The 20333-nt window shown below is 38.2% G+C and overlaps 3 protein-coding genes across 3 annotated transcripts in view; all 3 read left to right on the top strand.

Moving 5' to 3' along the window:
• The window catches only part of PNPLA2 (patatin like domain 2, triacylglycerol lipase), a 365554-nt gene extending 356015 nt beyond the window's left edge, over positions 1 to 9539 (top strand). The window contains exon 10 of the transcript XR_014024546.1: positions 9529 to 9539. The gene's annotated coding sequence lies outside the window, so the exon portion shown is untranslated. The remainder of the gene's footprint in view (positions 1 to 9528) is intronic.
• Positions 1 to 20333, top strand: part of TSPAN4 (tetraspanin 4) — a gene marked incomplete at its 5' end in the record, with an annotated part of 735824 nt that overhangs the window by 118046 nt on the left and 597445 nt on the right. The window lies entirely within an intron of this gene.
• The window catches only part of CRACR2B (calcium release activated channel regulator 2B), a 794336-nt gene that overhangs the window by 279776 nt on the left and 494227 nt on the right, over positions 1 to 20333 (top strand). The window lies entirely within an intron of this gene.

The raw sequence follows: 20333 nt of genomic DNA, 5'->3' as shown, positions 1-20333 counted from the left end.
CAAAATGGGCAATATATAAATTGAATGATTGAATGAATGAATGAACGAACAAATGAATGAATAAATGAATAAATTTGAGAGAAAGAGATGTGAAATTTAAACCTGGTAATGTTACATTTAATAGGCTGAATTGCTAGATTCTGTACAACTGAACTTTTTTATTAGAACTTCTTGTTTCTGTAATAAAGGCAGTCCTCACTGATTGCCTCATTCAGCAACTGTTAGAAGGTAAGTTGGCACTGAAAAGGTAGATTTACAATTGGTCATTGAACTTGCAGCTATCACCATGTTTCCTGTGGTCGTGTAATTGCCATTCGGATGCTTCATAATCAGTGCATATTTATGACAATCGCAACATCCTATGGTCACATGATTGCCATTTATGAGCTTCACTGCTGAGTTCTGACAAGCAAAATCAATGGGGAAGCCTGCAGGTCATCATAAGTTATGGTTACATAATGTCTCACTTAACAATCCACAGCGATTTGTATTGACAGTGTAATTCTGGCATTTTACAACCATATTCCTTAGCGATGCTAATGCCTGTCCTAATTGTGGTTGTTGCATGAGGTCTACATGTAAAAGCAACTTAATCTAGTTGAGCCTTAACTTTTAAGTCTTCCATTATTTTCTTGTGAATATTGATGGAGTTTCTAGAGAGAGGTTCCTTGCAGTGCCCTAGGGGATAATTTACTCCAAAATCATGGAAGGAAAAAACACACACTGTATGCTCCAGCATTAAATCATGGCCAAATCCCATACTGATTTAATTGACCAGTTTAAATATCTCACCTTAGATATATTAATTCAACTCTGTTTTGAAATCAGTGGAAAACAAGAGCTATTGTGCAGGAGGAGAAGATACTACTATTATCTTTGGTGGAGCAGTGGGCTACTGCCTCCTTAAGTAACACCAGCTGCCTGCAATTAGTGCAGGTTCGCATCCCACCAGGCTCAAGGTTGACTCAGCCTTCCATCCTTCCGAGGTAGGTAAAATGAGGACACAGATTGTTGGCAATTAAGCTGACTTTGTAATAATGCCACTTGGGGTGTGTGTGAAAGCCCTAATAAGCAGGCATATACATAGAATGAAGGCTACTGCTAAGCTTGTAAGCCGCCCTGAGTCTTCAGAGAAGGGCGGGATATAAATGGAATTAAAATAAAAAAAAAATCTTTTGTTCCAATGATCTGCTAACAGAATCTCCAATCAGACACAAATATATTTTGTCTACTTAACCTGTGAGAGAGTGGAAACATTTGGTTAATCTGTTAGCCCTGTGAGGTAGTTCAGACAAGAAGCCCAGCCAGGAGTATTAGGTCTATCTTTCTTGTAAGGCTACATTATTGCAATATTGCAGGCTAACTTTGCCCACAGCCCAGAGTTCGATCCTGACCGGCTCAAGGTTGACTCAACTTTCCATCCTTCCAAGATCGATAGAATGAGGAGCCAGATTGTTAAGGGCAATATACTGACATTTGTAAACGGCTCAGAGAGTGCTGTAAAACACTATGGAGTGGTATATAAGTCCTAAGTGCCATTGCTGTTAACATTAACCTACAGTTGCAAGATTGATATAATTTCTCTCTTCCTTACCTTTTACTCTACTGAAATCTAGGGAGGATTTCTTCTGAAATGTTTCCCATGCCCTCCCTTATGCAGAGGTATCTTTTACATAGGATTTGCCCACTGTATGATTCTCCCTCATGTCTCCCAAAGTCATTCCTACATACCATTAAATCATCACAGAATGCATAGGGCCTCTTGTACTCGCCACGTGTGACCATGCAGAATCCCCATTATATTTTTGATGGTTTTGAAGATGAAGACCACAACCTATAATATTCACAGAGGCTGAGCCACCATTACATTTGAATCCCAAGCATACAGAACTCAGCCACTTTACTCTGCCACCTGTTTACCATGCTAACTTTTACGTGACTATATTATAACTTATTTCTGTGGTTCAGATTCCTGCAGAATACTGATACCATGTCAGGAACTGAATTGTCCAGCCTAAAGGAATTTGATGACAAACTGCAATCTTCTATCCTCGCTCTATTATTTTTGTTAAAAAGAATGATGGCCCATTATATGTACTTCATGGTTATAAACTCCTGAATTCTGCTGATCATTGTTGCAAACTGTAATTCTCCTCTTTACATGATCATCTCAGAATCTGGATAACTAACTATTGGACTGTTTTCCAGTCCCAATGCAAAGATACATCCAATCTTCCTCAATTTTACCTAGTCCTGGATTTCTTCAATTATCCTTGTACACGTCTGCCTCTTCACTATCCTGGGTGGAGGAGAAAGAATTTGATTTGAATTAATTTTTTTACTCTTAATGCAGAAGGGGAAGATTGGAATACTAATGCCTAATAATCACAATATTACACACTTGTAGCCATTAAAATTATGAAGGTAATCACCACTCCCATGCAGTGATACTACACCAAGTTTTACAGTGTGTGAAATATTCCCGACACTAAGTTCTGTAAATGATTTTCTGAAATTCTATTTTCTCGTTATTCTTGTGAAACTTAAACCAAACCTGTTGTTGGCATAAGAACATATATCTACTGCCAGAACTGCCTGCCAGATAGAAGAATTAAGCTGCAGCAGTCAGATCAATGCTATTTGCCAGTGTGCATCAATTATATGAGATTTGGTTTGGACATCTGGTGTTTCATATTTCCAAGTTGGGAGAATATGATTTCAGGGAAGAATATTTCAGGAGAATTAGAGCTGACCTAGAGAAAGTGTCAGAGAAGGCCATTGTGCTTTCCCACCCAGAATGTATCCATCAGCTCCTAAATTTGTATGCATTTTATTCATAATCAGACAGATATCTGCTACTGATAAGTAGCAAAAGTAAGTCTCTGAGTTCTGAAGTCTAGGGATTTATCTGTGGGTTATGTATTTTAAAGTTATTGTCCAAATTTTCTAATGTGACGTTCTCAAACATATTGAAACTTAAATAATTGCTTCTGAACCATTCTCTCTGTCCACATTCAGTCTCTCATTAGATCCTACTCCTTCTGTGGGTCTTGCAGTTCAGCACAATGTAGTGCCTGTTTAGAAGTAGTCCTTGACTTACAACCATTCGTTTAGGGCACTGATAACTTAAAACTGCTCCTCACCCTGGTAACCATTGCAGCATCCACACAGTCATGCGATCAAAATTTGGGTGCTTGGCAACTGGCCTGCCTTTACAATGGTTGCAGCATGCTGGGTTATGTGACTGCCATCTGTGACCTTCCCAATTGGCTTCCAACAAGCAAACTCAGTGGGGGAAAAATGGATTGGCTTAACGACCGTTACACATGTAGCAACTGCAACCATAGTTAAAAAGAAAAAAGGGCAGGTAAAATAAGGCGCCAGTCATTTAACAACTTCCTTGTTTAGCAACAGAAATTCTGGTGCCAATTATGGTCTAAGTTGAGGAGTAAACTGTACATTAGAGTAAATTGTACATTTATACTAGAATATACTGTAAACACCTTAAGTGGTTATTCCACTGATTTGTTCTACTGAAAAAAAAATTGCTATGCCATTGAGTCCTCAATCAAACCTTTTTATTCTTTTATTGTACTATTGATTCTAATTTACTGTTAGTTAAGGGAAGATACTCCAAACCTAATAGTGTTGTAAATAAGTTAGTATGAATAGAAAATACGCAAAAATACAATCCGTTGTTAATGAGAGATAAAAAGGAAATATAACGGAAGTCTGAATATTTATTTTATTTTTATTTTAATTCCATTTATATCCCGCCCTTCTCCGAAGACTCAGGGCGGCTTACAAGCTTAGCAGTAGCCTTCATTCTATGTATATGCCTGCTTATTAGGGCTTTCATACACCCCCCAAGCGGCATTATTACAAAGTCAGCTTAATTGCCCCCAACAATCTGGGTCCTCATTTTACCTACCTCGGAAGGATGGAAGGCTGAGTCAACCTTGAGCCTGGTGGGATGCGAACCTGCACTAATTGCAGGCAGCTGGTGTTACTTAAGGAGGCATTAGTCCACTGCTCCACCAAGGCTCTTATAGAATAGACTGTAATTCAGATACTAATAGACTGTAATTCAGATACTAAGAAGTATTAAGCCCCTGTGTAGGCAGAATCAAAGTAGTAGAGAGCATGTCTTGTGTCAAGTAGAAGTAGAATAGTAGAATAGACGCAAGAAAAAATACTGTTCGATGAAGAAGCATATACTTTATGTTGCAAGTATGTTGTATGTATTAACAGCAGCAAGAATTGCATTTGTTTAGTGTTTGAAAAGTGAAGAGACATTACTCAAAGGAGAGGGGATTAAGAAAATACTAGAATGTGTAGAAACCGACAGAGCGATATTGAAGAACAGAGAAAAAGAAGACACAGAATAATTTTAATATGTATTGTTAAGTAAAAAATGAACCCAGACAACAAAGCGCTTATGAGTTGTAAAAATAGAAAATCAATAAATTCTATTAAAAAAATTACTAATGTTTAACTAACAGAATACATTTCAGATGTGTTCTTTCACCATTATAAGGTTTTTACTCATCCTAAAATCCCCAGGTTTGAAATGTATTTCCCCATTTCCTTTTTTAAAATAAATAAATAAATATGTATGTCTGTTCTTGTTTACTGTAAAGTATAATTGAATAGATAATGTACCATCCATGCTTTATTAGGATTGCAGCACAGTTGCTTTTCGGATTTTTCCAATTTGAATGGTAAGACTGTTGAAAGAATTTAGCAATGTGGTAGATATTAAGGATTTCTCAATAGCTCAGAGTTTATGGGGGGCCATCAAGGATGCTGAAATGTATCAAGATGGCTGTGAAGGGGAACAGTTGGCTGTCACTGGATTAATTACTTGAGCTAGTTACTAGTATTTTTAAAAATATTCAGTGTCTTTAAAGGGATTTATTATAGTAGTTCAGAGAATAAAATGATTGAAATTACCTTAACTAACTGAGATGAGACAACTTTAATAAGTTTTAGAAGAGCTGAGATGCATTTGCACGTAGTCCTCGACTTACGATGATAATTGATCCCAAAATGTCCATTGCTAAGCATTGTTTATGAATTCCCACATGGATTACTGTAAATGAAAGGAAGTTGCTCCTTCCAGGTCATCATCCAGCTGACCAACCATTGGCCAGATGTGGAATTTTGATGGGGGTGGGAAAAAACTGCTCTATCCTCCACTTACAACCACAACCACAACCGAGCCCAACATTTCTGTTGCTAAGTGAGACAGTTGTTAAATGAGTTTTGCCCTATTTTGTAACCTTTCTTGTCACAGTTGTTAAGTGAACCACTGCAGTTGTTAAGATAGTGACATGGCTGTTATGTGAATTCGCCTTTGACTTTGCTTGTAAGGCGTCCCAAATGTGATCACGTTGACTCTGGGATACTTCAAATGTCACAAATACATGCCCGGTTGCCAAGCGGCCGAATTTTGATCACATGACCATGGGGATGCTGCAGTTGTCGTAAAGGTGGAAAACAGTCATAAGTCACTTTTTTCAGTGCCCTTGTAACTTTGAACGGCCACTAAACAAGTGGTTATAAGTCGAGGACTTACCTGCATTTCGCTTCATTCCAAGTGCTACATTTTCCACTTTGTCCTTTTCCAACATCTTCCTAGTAAAGGCTCGGCAGATCTGAAATTATGGCTAAGTAGTGTTAAACCTAGGAAATGGATATAACACTGTCAAATAGATGAAACTGAAGGTGAATGGGCAACTACATTAGGTTAAAAGATTAGAAAAACTGTACTTATGTGAAGGAAATGGAGGATTGACACAGAAATGATAATGAAAAGTACTTTAGCCTTCTGGCACTCTTTAGTTTCAAATGAAAAATAAGGTTCTGTTATTAGATAGATGACAAATGATGGACTTTTAGTTTAGACAAGTATTATTGGCTTTAGATTTAGCTCAAAATGAGGCAGGTAGGAGACTAATACTCAGAGGAGTTTTCTCCCCCCAGAACTGGGAAAAGCTTATAATGAAGTGCCTGACGATTTATTTGTAAATTTGTCTATTTGCAAATATTGTCTGTTTGCAATATTTGTAAACTGTTTTATTCATGCCAACTCTGGAGCAACTTTCCCCAATCTTAACAACTTCCAGATGTGTTGGGGACTCCCAGGTGCTGGAATTCTTCACTAGTTTGAAAGGTACCAAATTGGGAAAGGCTCTTTTGCAATCTGATGTGACTGAAGTTGGCAATGGAGAGATGGCTGAATTGTGGCCAGGATCTCCATAAATACTTTTTGGTGAGTTTGAGAACTCAGGTGCCTTCTTCTGTATCATCCCTATCCAGGAGCTCAAAGCATTCCAGAAAGGATGCTTGGGAGAAGTGTCTGAAGGTTGACCTTTTCATGATCTACAATTTTTTTAAACAAGGGAATGAAGTTTATGATGGATGAGCTGGAGGCTTATTCAGTCAACTCCAACCTTTTCCAGAGCAAGTGACTTCCTGAGAACGCTTGTAGTCTTAGTTATATACTGCAAGCAAACATGTATAATGTTCTTTACAAATATGGGATGTGCATTTTATATACTCGGGTTAAGTGATAGGTAAGCAAATATTCTTTATAAAACCACAGTTGATTTTAGAAGAAATTTTAGAGCAAATTGGGGCTGGTAGAGCAGAAAATGGAGATAACCTATACATTATAATTATTTATGTTCCATATAAATGTAGGAATATTTTACCTTTGTTCAGAAAAGCTGTAGTCTGGGAAGAAAAGTTTGTAGTCTCCAATACCTCTTAGAGCAGGGGTGTCAAACTCAATTTCATTGAGGGCCGCATCAGCATTGCGGTTGCCCTCAGGGGGCCGGGTGGGTATGGCTAGGATGGGCGTGGCCTACTGGGTGGGCGTGGCTAGAGTGCATATGGCCTACTGGGTGGGCGTGGCCAGTTCTACATCGTTCGCATCAAGGGTGCCTATAGGGGCCTAGGCAGGAGTGGGACAGATCTGAGGGTCTCTGGCAGAAGGAGGGTCTCTGGGGCAGGGCCAAGGCAGTGGGGGCTGTTCCCTCACTGTTTCCAGGATGGCTTCGTGGACCACATGAAACCACTTCGCGGGCCGGATCCGGCCCCCGGGCCTTGTGTATGACATGTCTGTCTTAGAGTAACCTCAATCCTTTTATTTCTTCTCATTTTATCTTTTGTATAGGAAATTTCCCTGACATTCTTTCTCTCTGGCAAACACTTAAAATGTTCTGTGATTGGGTCTGGAATTCCCCTCCTCATTTATTTTTTAAGCCATAGCTTTGCCAGGGCTTTAAGCCTATCCTCTGACTTGGCATTCCAAGAAAAAAAATTAAATTGTTTTTAAAAGTAAGAATGTCTGCTCTGCTCCTACTGTTGGCACTGGAGTGGTGATTAGGACTCTTAGCAATGTCAGTGTTGTTTCAAAGTTGAGTCCAAATGACTTCCCAGAAGAAAACTATAGAATGCAGATACATCCTTGCAAGTACAGGTATACCTTGTCTGCTATGCAATAGGGAAAGCACTGCCTTTAATCTAACTTTCTGCAAAAATGAGCTGTCACACAGTCAGTAAAATTCCCACTATGATAACAAATTTGATCGTTTGCAAAAACCAGGAGAAACTGTTTACAAACCAATTCTCCTGCACGAAAGGGGTCCGGATAGCCTGTTATATAGGACAAGAAAGAAAAGAAGTGTGAAATGCTCAACTTGTAAGTAAGCAGTTAATTCTGAATTATTATTGAGAGACCTCAAGTCACATTCCATTGCTAAGTTAATGGATGCCACAGAGTCAAATAGTTCTCTAAAAGCTCCTGGATTCCTAAAGAACTACATAAAGCCATTGGAAAGGATGTAACTATTATTTTTTACCATGTTAATTCTGTCCAATATTGACAGCTGAATATATTTTGGTTTTCCTCCTTTCAGTCGTGTCCCATTTGGAGACTGCCTGAACAAAATCCCTGTAGTTGTTCGAAACATTTTTTAGAAGTGGTTTGCCATTGCCTCCTTCCTAGGGCTGAGAGAAAGTAACTGGCTCAAAGTCAGCCAGCTGTCTTGGGCTTAAGGTGAGATTAAAACTTACAGTCTCCCAGTTTCTAGCCTGATGCCTTAACCATTTCACCAAACTGGCTCTGTACATCTGTCTCCATATAAATCTTTCAGATCACAGGCTTCTTTGTCTGTTCTGACTCCTGTCAGCCATTTTACTTCTAAAGAGCAAAAAAAAAAAGGGGGGAAATAGAACAAAGCATCTTTCGTGGCTTTTCCACATAGCCAGCACTTTCTCTCATTTTACATTGTACTGTATTGAACATTTGGATGATTCTTTTTCTTTGGCACTTGTAGTTGGATGGGACTTCAGCGCAGGCATTTCTAATTCTGTATTCTTGACTTGTTACTTCTCTGATCGAGTGAATCTTGAGAAGAGTTTTCAGAAATCCTTGTACAGTGGTTCTTGTGTGCTGTTTGAAATAAGACAAGTGAGTGCATTGCTGCAGTCCCAGCAACTATTCTTCCACCCTTGGGGCTGTCACTCTCCTCTTTGACCTTTCCTTTCAGTTCTAGAAACTGTCATCCCATTTCCAAGAAATCTTCATGCTACATCAGTGACAGCTTGAGTTCACCCCCTGTACGGTGCCCTTGTGCTTAATGTGGTCCATTCCTTTGTCTCTTGTGAGCCCTCAAGGAAAGGATGGGTCTCCTCCTCTTCGCAGCAGCCAGCAGGCAAAAGAAAAAGAAAATAACTTTTTGACCCAGCATGTGCAACTTTCACTCCCTGCCTGGAGACATCAATCGTTCCTCCTGTTGTTTTTTTTATTTCTACTGTACCTATAAACCTATTGTCTTAATCATCTGAATGGACGTTCTACATCTCCCAGTGTTTTCATGTTTTATTGGGCTTGTCAGTAATTCCTTTTAATTCACCCCTTCTCAAGATTAAAGTAAAAAAAAAGAGAGAAAACACTGCATAAACTGCTAGATCTATGCAGTGAAAATATTAGCTTTGATTGATTCACTTGATTCTGAGGAAAATCTCTCCAACACTGTTTGCAAATAAGATATATGATGAAAAGGACGTACGCCTCCAGTCTTCACTTTGAGATGGGAAGGACCAATAAGTGTCCTTTGTGTAATTTACATATAAGTATCGTTAACTTTATTTACATATTATTATTATGTAGGGATTTGAAGTAACTTTGAGAGCAAGAAAGAGATTTAAGTCAGAGGCCTGCTGATGATTCAAATGCTTTCAGTCTGAGCAGCTTTGTGGAAGCTGTCCACAAATATATCCCAGACTTCCAATGAAATATTCATTTTAATTGATTCAAAAGGGGAAAAAAACCCCAAAGAGAAATAAAGTATAATTTTAAAGCAAATTCTTACCTTGAGTTAATTCAGTTTCCATAAATAAGTATGGAATTGTACTAAGTTGGAGTAGATCTCATTTTTACATTAGACCCAGGAGTAACTGATACAACACACACACACACACACACACAGAGAGAGAGAGAGAGAGAGAGAGAGAGAGAGGTGGGGGGAAACAAGTATAAAAAATGCCAGATACACTCTGGTTCCTTTTGCTAGACAATCTTTAGCTCCCCAGTTGGGTCTTAAGATATTACTTTAAAGCTACTTGTAGTTGGTTTTTCTCTGATGGAGAAAATATTCAGAAGGTTGCAGAGGTTTGTGACTTTGTTTTGTCAGATGTTTTCCGCTTTATACCCACATGGTTCACTGAAATAAAGCCTGGTTTTTAAGATTCTAGGGATTTTCCATGCAATATCTGATCCACTGGCAGTGAGAAAGCTTTGTCAGAAATAATATAGTGCTACTATAATATAGTAGTAATAATATAGTAGTATAGTAGTTGATTCTCAACTTAGAATTGCAAAATGTGCTAAGCTTTGACCTAAAACATTCTATAATGACTTACAGATGTTAAGGAGACAGTTAGTAGGTAAATAATGTACTGATATTTAAGGTCCAACACAGAAGAGTTTTGCCATTGGCTGGACTCAATAACTTACCTTCAGCTCTTCTGGATGGGAGATGCAATGACACATTTATGCAACATTGTTTATTCCTATGTCCTTTTGAGGAATTTGAATCAACAGCCTATGTCTTTGCTTGGTCGCTTTTCCTTAAATTGATGTACTGTGTATATTTAATCACAGCAAACCAGACAGAAAACAGAAACAAACCAGATATAGCAAAACAGGAACTGATTTTATTTCTCCCTCCAGGGATGAATACCTAGAGAATCATTAAATTTTGCTTCATAGCCCTGCTCTTCATTGCAAAATAGTTCAGTTTTCCCTGTTTCTAATCCTCATGGTCCTTGTATCATTTTAATAATTTACAATATTAAGTAACACTTGGTTAATAACATCATATATATTTATCTTTATCATCCTACAGTTGTTGCTTAAGTAACCTACAATTTTAACCAAATTAAAATTTTATGGGTTTTGTTTTTAGTGTAAAACTAGTAAAACTAGTAAGTTTTACTAGTTTTGTAATTTAATAAATTATGGTTATTTAGGGTATTTTAGATGTTTATAATGCCCCTTTTTAGTTTTAAAAAATTCTATAATTTCAAGTTCAGATTTCCTTAAAATTGTGCATAGATACGGTTATTGATTATAATAATAAAGTTAATCTAATGTTCATTTTCTACACTGAAAATTACATAGGATTTTTTAACAAACGAGTGGACTTTGTTGACATTTTTGTTTTAGAAAAACAAATGGAGAATGGAGAAGATGACTTGCATCTTTGCTTTTTGCTTTACAGAAAGAAATTAATTCATTAAATAAATAATAATTACTAATTGATACACTGATACTAAATACAAAGGGAAATTCCTATATAAAAATTAATGACTGGGAACAATATGAATGTATCCTGAAATGCTGAGTATCAATTTAATACAAATGACTGCTTGCAGTTACGACAGCATTGTAAAAAGATAGCTGTCTGATCTCACATTTATGAATTGTTGCAGTGTCTCTGTGGTCACATGATCAGAATTCAGGTGCTGGGCAACCGGGATATATTTACAACAATCGTAGCATCCTGGGATCGCATGAATGCCATTTGTGACCTCCTTAGGAGGGGTTTGACAAGCAGAGTCAATGGAGGAAGCTGGATGCACTTAATAACCATATGATTTGCTTAACAATTGTAATGATTCACTTAATGACAATGGCAAAAAGTTCATAAAATTGAGTGTGATTCACTTAATGATTACATTGCTTAATGATAGATGTTCCTTGCTCATAAAAACATAAAATATGGTTTTGGAGGCTTAATCACGATGAAATGTTGTTCTACACTGACAAAGACAAATAGGCTATTGATAAAAAGCAGAGTACTGCTTTGGGCAAAGATTAAATTCTACCCACCTTTCTGAGAATTTCATTCTCCTTAGTTCTAGGTTGCTTCTCTCCTTGACTAGTTTCCATCCGTTGCTTCTTGTCCTGGTTTCAGGTGCTTTGGAGAATAGCTTGGCTCCCTCTACTTTGTGGCAGCCCCTGAGATATTGGAAGAATGCTATCATGTCACCCCTCACCCTTCTCTTCATTAAACTACACATACCCAATTCCAGCAAACGTTCCCTATATGTTTTAGCCTCCAGTCCCCCAATCATCTTTGTTGCTCTTCTCTGTACTCTTTCAACATCTTTTTTACCTGTGCATTTGATTTTTCCTGCCTAAATGTAGAACCTTACTTTTTTCACAATTGAATTTCATTTTGTTAGATAGTGCCCAGTGTTCGAGTCTGTCCAGATCCTCCTGTATCTTAAGCCTATCTTCTGGAGTATTGGCTATTCCTGCCAGCTTGGTGTCGTCTGCAAATTTGATGAGTTCCCCATCTATCCCCTCATCCAAATCGTTGATGAAGATGTTGAAGAGCACTGGGCCCAGAACAGAGCCCTGGGGTACCCCACTACACACTTCCTTCCATGTAGATGCAGTTCCATTGAGGACCACACACTGAGTACGGCCTGTCAGCCAGCTATGAATCCATCTGGTGGTGATGCTATCTAACCCACATTTTTCTATCTTATCAAGTAGTAGGTTGTGATCTACTTTATCAAATGCCTTACTGAAGTCCAAGTAAATTACATCTACAGCATTCCTCTGGTCCACTAGTTTTGTCACTTGGTCAAAGAATGCAATATGATTTGTCTGGCATGATCTGTTTTTGACAAACCCATGTTGGCTTTTAGTGATAACTTTGTTCGCATCAAAGTGTTCACTGATTTGTTGTTTGATTATCTTTTCCAGAGTCTTCCCAGGTATTGAGGTCAGGCTGATAGGTCTGTAGTTTCCTGGATATATATTTTTCCCTTTTTTGAATATGGGAACTACATCACCTCTCTTCCAGTCCTCTGGTAGTTCCCCAGTGCTCCAGGACCTTTGAAAAATATAGTTCAGTAGTTCTGAGATCACGTCTACCAGTGATCAAAAAGCCAGTCTGCCAGTTCCTTGAGAACCTTGGGGTGTAATCCGTCTGGTCCTGGTGATTTGAACTCGTCTAGGCTGGACAGGTGCCTATCTTAACTTGCATTTCTATTCTGTTTTTTATGGCTCTGGTTTTGGTAGTTGGACTGTTTTTTTCCCTTTGTGTAAAGACAGATGCAAAAAACGAGTTAAATAGTTCTGCTTTCTCCCTGTTGCTTGTCACCTTCTTGCCACTTCCCCCCACTAATGGACCAATCATTTCCTTAACTTTTTTTAACTTTAATTCTGTCCATGATGTCTTATGTACTTGCTCATATGTGATTATTCTTAAGGACTCTTATAGGTGGGCTTGGGACAATGCTTCCTGCCAAAGAATTACTAGTTTCTCTCATCTGTTGGCTTCATTTGAGGATGGAATTCAAAATGTTTATTTGATTGTAGGAAAGGAGAGGATAATTTATGTAGTTGAGTATTTATTTCATTTGAAAATACAGTAGTAAGGATTCAATTCGAGAAGAATAGGAAGGTAGGAGAATGCATCAAATAATTGTCCACATTTGTGCACAGTTATAAAGGAAAAAAAAGGTATTGCATTGTAGTTTAGCAGATGTTTTGTAGGGTGCCATGAGTAAACGTGGTTTGGAAGGGCAGACAATAAAATTACATATAAAAATAAATAATGCATGGGAGAGTTACAAAATGAATAGGAATAGAAAGGTGAAATAAACAACTTGCTGGTGCTAGTTCTGGATTGGTTTACAGAAATTCTACTAGCGAAACAGGAATCGGAATAGAAGCTGCAGATGGTCAGGAGAAGGCCAGCAGATGGAGGAAATACTCCAGATTTTCTTGATGTTCTTCTGACTAGAAAAACAGCTGTCACTGAGAGAATAACCATCTGCCTGTTGTTTTTTTGTATTCTTCCCCCCCCCCCCCAAGAAACCAGGCAGCTGGTTCTGGAAAAGTGAGGCTTCAGTCACTGCTAAAGTTTTTGTCACTTAACTCTACTTTCTGAATGCATAAATTTTGCCAAATCAATTACTTTTGATTTCTTTCTCCACTGTGGCCTGTCTTGAGGATGATCTCTATCTTGGCGTTCCTTTCAAAAGTACAGAGTAAATTATTTGCAGAATGAGAAACTATTAACAGAATTTTGTCAAAGTGTGTTTCAGGCTTTTCCCCATGATGGAAAAACTTACAAGGTAACTGGGTTTATTTGGCTTACATCCATTCATTTAATGACAGTTCCAAGTTATCACAGTGGTGAAAAAAGTCCAGTTCCTGCACTTTTGACTGTTCCTCACATTTATGACGTTTGCAGCATCCCCATAATGATGTGTTTGGAGTAGGGGTGCTTGGTAACCAACACGCATATATGACTAATTGTGTTGTCCTGTGATTACAGGAACACAATTTCTGACTATTTTTGCTGGTTTGAGGCAAAAAGCGCCTATTCGGAAGAACAGGTTTGCACTTACAACCACATTAAGTGTTTACTTAATGACCATGGATTTACTTAATAAGTAATGATTCACTTAATGACTGTTGTAAAATCAGGTCTGACTTAACTGACCACCATAACAACTTATAATAGATCTGATCTCCATTGTGGTTGTAAGTTGAGGACTACTTGTAAAGATTTGTGCTTTTGACATAATACTAAAGTTATTAGTACAGGTAGTCCTCGACTTATGACAACAAGTGAGCCCAAAATTTCTGTTGCTAAGTGAGATATTTGTTAAGTGAGTTTTGCCCCATTTGTTAAATAAATCACTGCACTTGTTAAATTAGTAACGCAGTTGTTAAGTGAATCTGGCTTCCCCATTGACTTGTCAGAAGGTTGAAAAAGTGGGTCACATGATCCTGGGACACAATAACTGTCATAAATATGAATCAGTTGCCAAGTTTCTGAATTTTGATCTTGTGTCCAGGGGGATGCTGCAATGGTTGTGTGAAAAAAACAGTCATACGTCACTTTTTCAGTGATGTTGTAACTTTGAATGGTCACTAAACGAACTTTTGTAAATCAAGGACTGCTTGTACTGTAACCACAAAACTACTTAGTAAACTGATTCTCCTTGGGACTTTTTCCTCCTCTAAACCATTTAATTATTTACTGGAAGGGGGGCAGTGAGGAGGCTGACTTTCCCTGCTGATGACCAGCAGATTTATATTGTAATATACTTGAAACCTGAGACCCACCCAGGCAATTAAAAGGGCTTCCAGAGATGAAATCTGTTTATGCCCTTTGAAAGGCCATTTTGGTCTCTAGAGGAAAAAAGGTAATTTTGAATTGACTGGGGCCTCATGTATTGATCTCAACACACAGGAGGTGTTAGTAGAAGAGAGATTAATCAGAAAAAGATGGTGTTCTCACTGCCTTGTAGAACAGGTTCCAGAGTGGTTGCAAAGGATTGAAAAGCTGAATACTAATGCGTTAGTTTTGATTATGTGTATCCCTGCAAAGAAGAGAGGCAGGAAATGTGTATTTCATTTTTAAATCTTTCAATACTTTCAAGGATTGATAGTCTTATAGTTTGGGGATGCTAATGAGACGTAGTCCCGAATTTAAAGAACAGAAATGAGGGCATTGCAAGATATGAACTGTTAAGGAATTTGTTGTGCAGAAGTCTCCTTGTGCTACCAAAGAGTTGCACAGACAAGGAAGGGTACTGAGAGCAGTTAGAGTCACACAGCAAACAAAAGGGTACACTGAGTTGTAAAAGCAAAAAGTAGTTTACTTTGAGGTGGTGTAAGAACAAAAATGCACAGTCAAAAATAAACAATCCAAGTAGCAATCCAAAATACAAAGTCTTCTTACCAGTCCAGAGGTCAATACACAGTTCAGGTTACAGAGCAAAAACAGTAACAGTAGAGATCAGTGAATTCAGAGAGAGAAAGAAGCTATGTTCCTAGCTTCCTCTTATGGCCATGAGAACACTTACACACCCATTGGCCAATTAACATCTTAAAGACATAACATCTTGGTTAATATATTTTCAACCCAACATTGTAGGCTAACACCATATGCCTAACATGAACAAGAGAGTAAACCAAGTCCTGTCTGATGATTATACCCAGCAGTATTTCACCATGTCAGAAGCAAGTTACCGTGTAAGTAATTCACATCTGCACCCATTATCCCCAACTAGCCTGGCCTTATAGCCTCACAGTCTCTAGCGTCATACAGTTCATTGGATTCGCACACAATCGTGTCATTCCTCTTCCCCACTTCTGGATCTGGACGTAACAATATCTTCCCCATAATGTGCTTCTTACATTCTGAATGTGAATAAGAGAATGGATGGTTTTCCGTAAACCTTTCCGTGGCAGCCAAAGAGATGTCTCAAGGAATCATTTCGTGGACCTCTCAGGATTTTCTGAGGAGTTAAACCTCCTGACAATCAGTGGAATGACTTGCCTCCAGAAGTTGTGGGTGCTCCAGCATTGGAGGTTTTTAAGAACAGATTGGACAATTGAAATGGTTTAGCGTTTCCTGCTTGAGCAGCGGGTTGAATTAGAAGACTTCCAAGCTCCCTTCCAACTCTGTTATTCAGTTAATGGACCTAATTTAGTCTGGTGTATATGATGGAAGCAGTAGAGAAGTACAGGACTATCTACAGACTTTTCCCGCAATTGCTATTCTGAAGCCATACTCATTCCAATCAATCAAATTCTTCAGATTGATATTGCAGAGCCATGATTTGAGGTTGTCTGCAACTTCATCTTGTTTGGGTCCTTCAGGCTGCATTGTTTGAAGAGAACTGATAGATTCAATATAGTGAGGACGGGTAGCAAGATCTGGCAATAAGCGTGAGTGATAATCATGGAAAACAGGATGTAAGCAAGTGGAGGAAGGGTAATAGTTATAGTTAAAATGTGAAAGGATTCATTTCATCCCTTTCCCCCCCCCTTTTCCCTTCCTGAATTTGAGTTGGACAATGGACTTTACAAGTCCACTGTAAAGTATCATATGGTTTATACATCACTTTCACAGGGCCTGCTGGAACATCAGAAACACGAGGGAGGCATGAGGTGCAACAATTAAAGTTACTGATCTGCCTATCAGCCAATTTCTGGGGCTCTTTCCTCTCATAGCATGTTTGACTCTGGCAGCCTTTTTACAAAACCCTTCTAAACCGGATGAAAATCATCATAACATTTCTTCAGTAATGGAAGTATTAAGTATCCACTGTTAATTCAGCCGACTTTATCCTGGAGCTGGAGTGGGGAGGTTGAACTTTTCAGAACATTTTATCTTTCGGGGGATTCAAAAAGGCTTGTGCAAAGAGCCATGGAAGGGTACATGCTCGGCATTACGGGACAAGATAGGAAGACCCGCACATGGATTAGAGAAGAAACAAAAGTATACAATATCATCAAGACAGTAAAAGAATTTAAATGGAAATGGGCTGGTCACATAGCAAGAAGAACTGATGGCAGATGGACCAAGGCGGTCATAGAATAGATCCCATTTGATAAAAAGCATCCACAAAAGAGAGCTAAAATAAGATGGATCAATGACATCAGCAAGTATTGCGGACCCAATTCGCAAAAGAAAGCTCAGGACTGTGTGGGTTGGAAATGTGCAAAAGAGACCTTCATCCTGGCTAAATGGCTAAAATGATGGTGATGAGTCTCAAGCAGAGAGAGATTTCCCCATCAGCTGGCTTTTAAAAGGGAGAATTATTAGGAATTGAGTTTTGAACTTTTTCTATCTATAGCAGCCATAGTCCTTTTTTGATCAACAGGTGTGGCTATCCATATTACATGGACAGATTTCCTGAAAAATTCTCTTAACTGGACTTGTAAATCACCTTGAAGGCCGGGCGATTGGATGTTAAGTTTTTCCCCCCTCAGTTTTGAGCAATATGTATCTATAGATTCTCTAGACATGTCAGATTAAAGATGTCTTGCATTTTACAGGCCTTAGGTGTGAACCTTGCATGAAATTTCCTACTGTGGATAAAATTAGGGACACATGTTGTATCCTTATCAATGGACAAAAACTACAATTTCTCACAATCTGATATGGCTAGGGAATTGTAGGAATTTGACACATGTGGATAGGGAAGGCTGGTTAGTGCAGTAGGTTTGCTTGGATAGGTAAAAAATGCATTGGAATTTAATTTACCAGATTTTTTGGGGGAAATCAACTATCTGTAGAGTTTAAATTATAACTGTTTCGCAATTTAATACTATTGGAAAGAAATTAAAAGACAAATTCACATGTTAAATTTGGGGATCTATGATGATGATGTCTTATTATTTATTAGCAGCTTACTTATTGATTAGAATGGTTAAGAAGCCATCTGTGATACCACAGACTCCTGGTTCCAAGTCAGTGGTGAAAATCTTCTACATTTAAATAACTCTGCTGGTGTGGTGGTCTTTATCTGTCCGAATAATGATCTGCAGTGCCAGTCTAGGAATATGAGTTTTGGAACTCAACCATTAGAAGAGGATGGTTTTGTCATTCAAAGTGGTTTTCACTTACGAAAGCTGTTTGGAGGGGTGATAATAACACAAAACTCATCAGAGCTTTCAAAGATGATCATATGGATCAGACTGTCTAAAATTGCTCCCATTTCAGAATTCCATGAAATCCTGGTTCTGCTGTCCTTCACTGTTTCTTCTCCAATCTGTTAATAGTGTTGCAGTGTGTGAGTTGTCTGTTTGTATGTTTTTGCTCAAGGTCAACTAGATTCCCATTATTTTTTCTTGATTATTTCTATTTTTCCCCTCCTGGGTTTGTTTGTTATGAACTGATTACCTTCTAAATTTCATAGTCTAAGCAGAATTTCAAAAAAAGGTGCAGGGCAGTATCCATTCTATCACTGTTCCTCTGATGTAGTGTTAGATTGGTTTCCTCAGAGGTTATGCTAAAATGAAATGGCTCACTAGATGCAAAAACCAAGTAGCTCAATTAATCATGCAAATTACAATGGCATGATAGGCGAAATGCATGCGTATTAGCTTTGCATTGATTTGTCCGGTCTTGGGAGTTGTCAGTTTAAGCTTCCCTTTAACGAGAATCTCATTTCTCTGGTGGGTATCCAAGTTGTAGGGCACTGCAGTAAAAATCAGTAGTGTTGACAATGTTGCAATTAATTCAATTGATCTCACTTCTAAGGAGCAGGCATGGGATTGGCTGTTTGCACACATGATATGTTTTTAAACATGCCTTTGAGTATTCCCTCCCTATTTGCGTTGAATTGTTTTGTTCAACAGGAAGCATCTGAGGCTGCATTTAAGTCATCTCATTACATGATGAAGAAATGCAAAGGGCACTTTCTTGTCAGTTCCAAAGACAAAGGGAGCTATCCATCTTCACAATACCTCCCAAGTTCCATTGCAGCAAGATGCCAGAGGTAAATAGTGTGGATTTGTATTCCACTGCTTGATTTAACAGCCAGCTTGCAGCCCAAATCATCCCCCTGTTTCCTTTCATCTAGTTCACCACAGAGAAATCCAATCATATGCTAAAATTCCCAAGCCTGCTCTGATCCCTAGTATTGCCTTCTTTAACAGTGAGTTTAACTCGTGAGAGCTCAAACAATAGAGCCAAGAGAGGCCACTGAGAAATAAGCGGAAGCTCATTGTCAAGGTGCTCTGGGGAGCGCAGAAGTTTGCAGATGTTCCAAAAGTTTGCTTCAACTTTAAGGGAAATACTTGGGGCACTCCCTTTTCCCCCATTGCTCAGTGAAGATTGATCATGCTTACTAGGCCTGCGCAATGCTTCAGATTCCACTTGGCAGGGATGCTTTGGAATGTCATAAGTTGTGTCTGAAATAAGGCATATCCAGGATCATACAATTGCTTGAATGAACTGGTTGAACACCTAAACAGGATCATACCGCAGTGTGGCAGGTCTGGCGTGTTCCGCTCTGTTGTTTATTTTCTCATATCTATCTTTGGGCAGATCAGTTGGACTAATCCCTTTAGATAGTGGTAATAGTAATTGTAGTCATCCTTGTACGTTTGACTCCAAATGACTATACAGACATATCCATGGATTTTAGTTGCTAACCATATGGACATGATTTGCTTTTTGTAGGATTAGTATTTTTTTTTTAAAAAACAAAACCTTTCCAAACTGGCATAGAGCTCTGGGATTTCTTGATGGTATCCCATTCAAGCATTATCAGGTCTGATCTTCCTTAGCTTTTGTTTGTTAAATCAGCCAAGAATAGTCTGAATACTAATTATAGAAAACAAGATACCCTGTTACAGATTTTATCCACTGGTAGATGTAGATCCTTGTCACAGTTTTGTTTTTTCCATCTATATGAGTTTGCAGAACATTATTTCAACAACCTTTATAAAAAAACCCCTCATTTTAACCTCTGTACCACATAGATCACTGTAGTGATATTTCTTGAGAAAATGTATTTAATTACATTGATTGTAGTTTCAGGCGCCCACTACAATATTGCTTACATTTTCTGATTCCATTCTGATTTCCCAAAATGCACTTAAGACAATTTCATGTTTTGCTGATTATAATCTCTCACATTTATTTCTTGTTGCCTGTGTTGGTTATTAAAAACAACTCCCTGAGATTCTCAAATGAACTATGTAAGCATTTAGGGAATCAGAGAGGATGAAAAAGAGACAGAGACTTAGGAGATACTTAGTGAGAAATCCAGAAAGGAAGTGAACTAATTATTTGCCAGTTTAAATGTGTAAACTGGGGAATAGTTTGATCTTCTAGTGTTTTTGAAATAAAGATTTTTTTGGTCATGTGTAGACAGTTATATCCAGGGTGTAAACATCTATGTGCAAATATGTCTTAAATCTAGATAAATAGTGTATAAGCTTTAACAGTACATTTTTGAAAAATACATTTCCCAGAATCTATGTACTT

Source organism: Vipera berus (assembly GCF_964194415.1).
Source record: "Vipera berus genome assembly, chromosome: 1".
NCBI classification, from domain to species: Eukaryota; Metazoa; Chordata; class Lepidosauria; order Squamata; family Viperidae; genus Vipera; species Vipera berus.
This window is presented reverse-complemented; position numbering and strand designations above follow the sequence as displayed.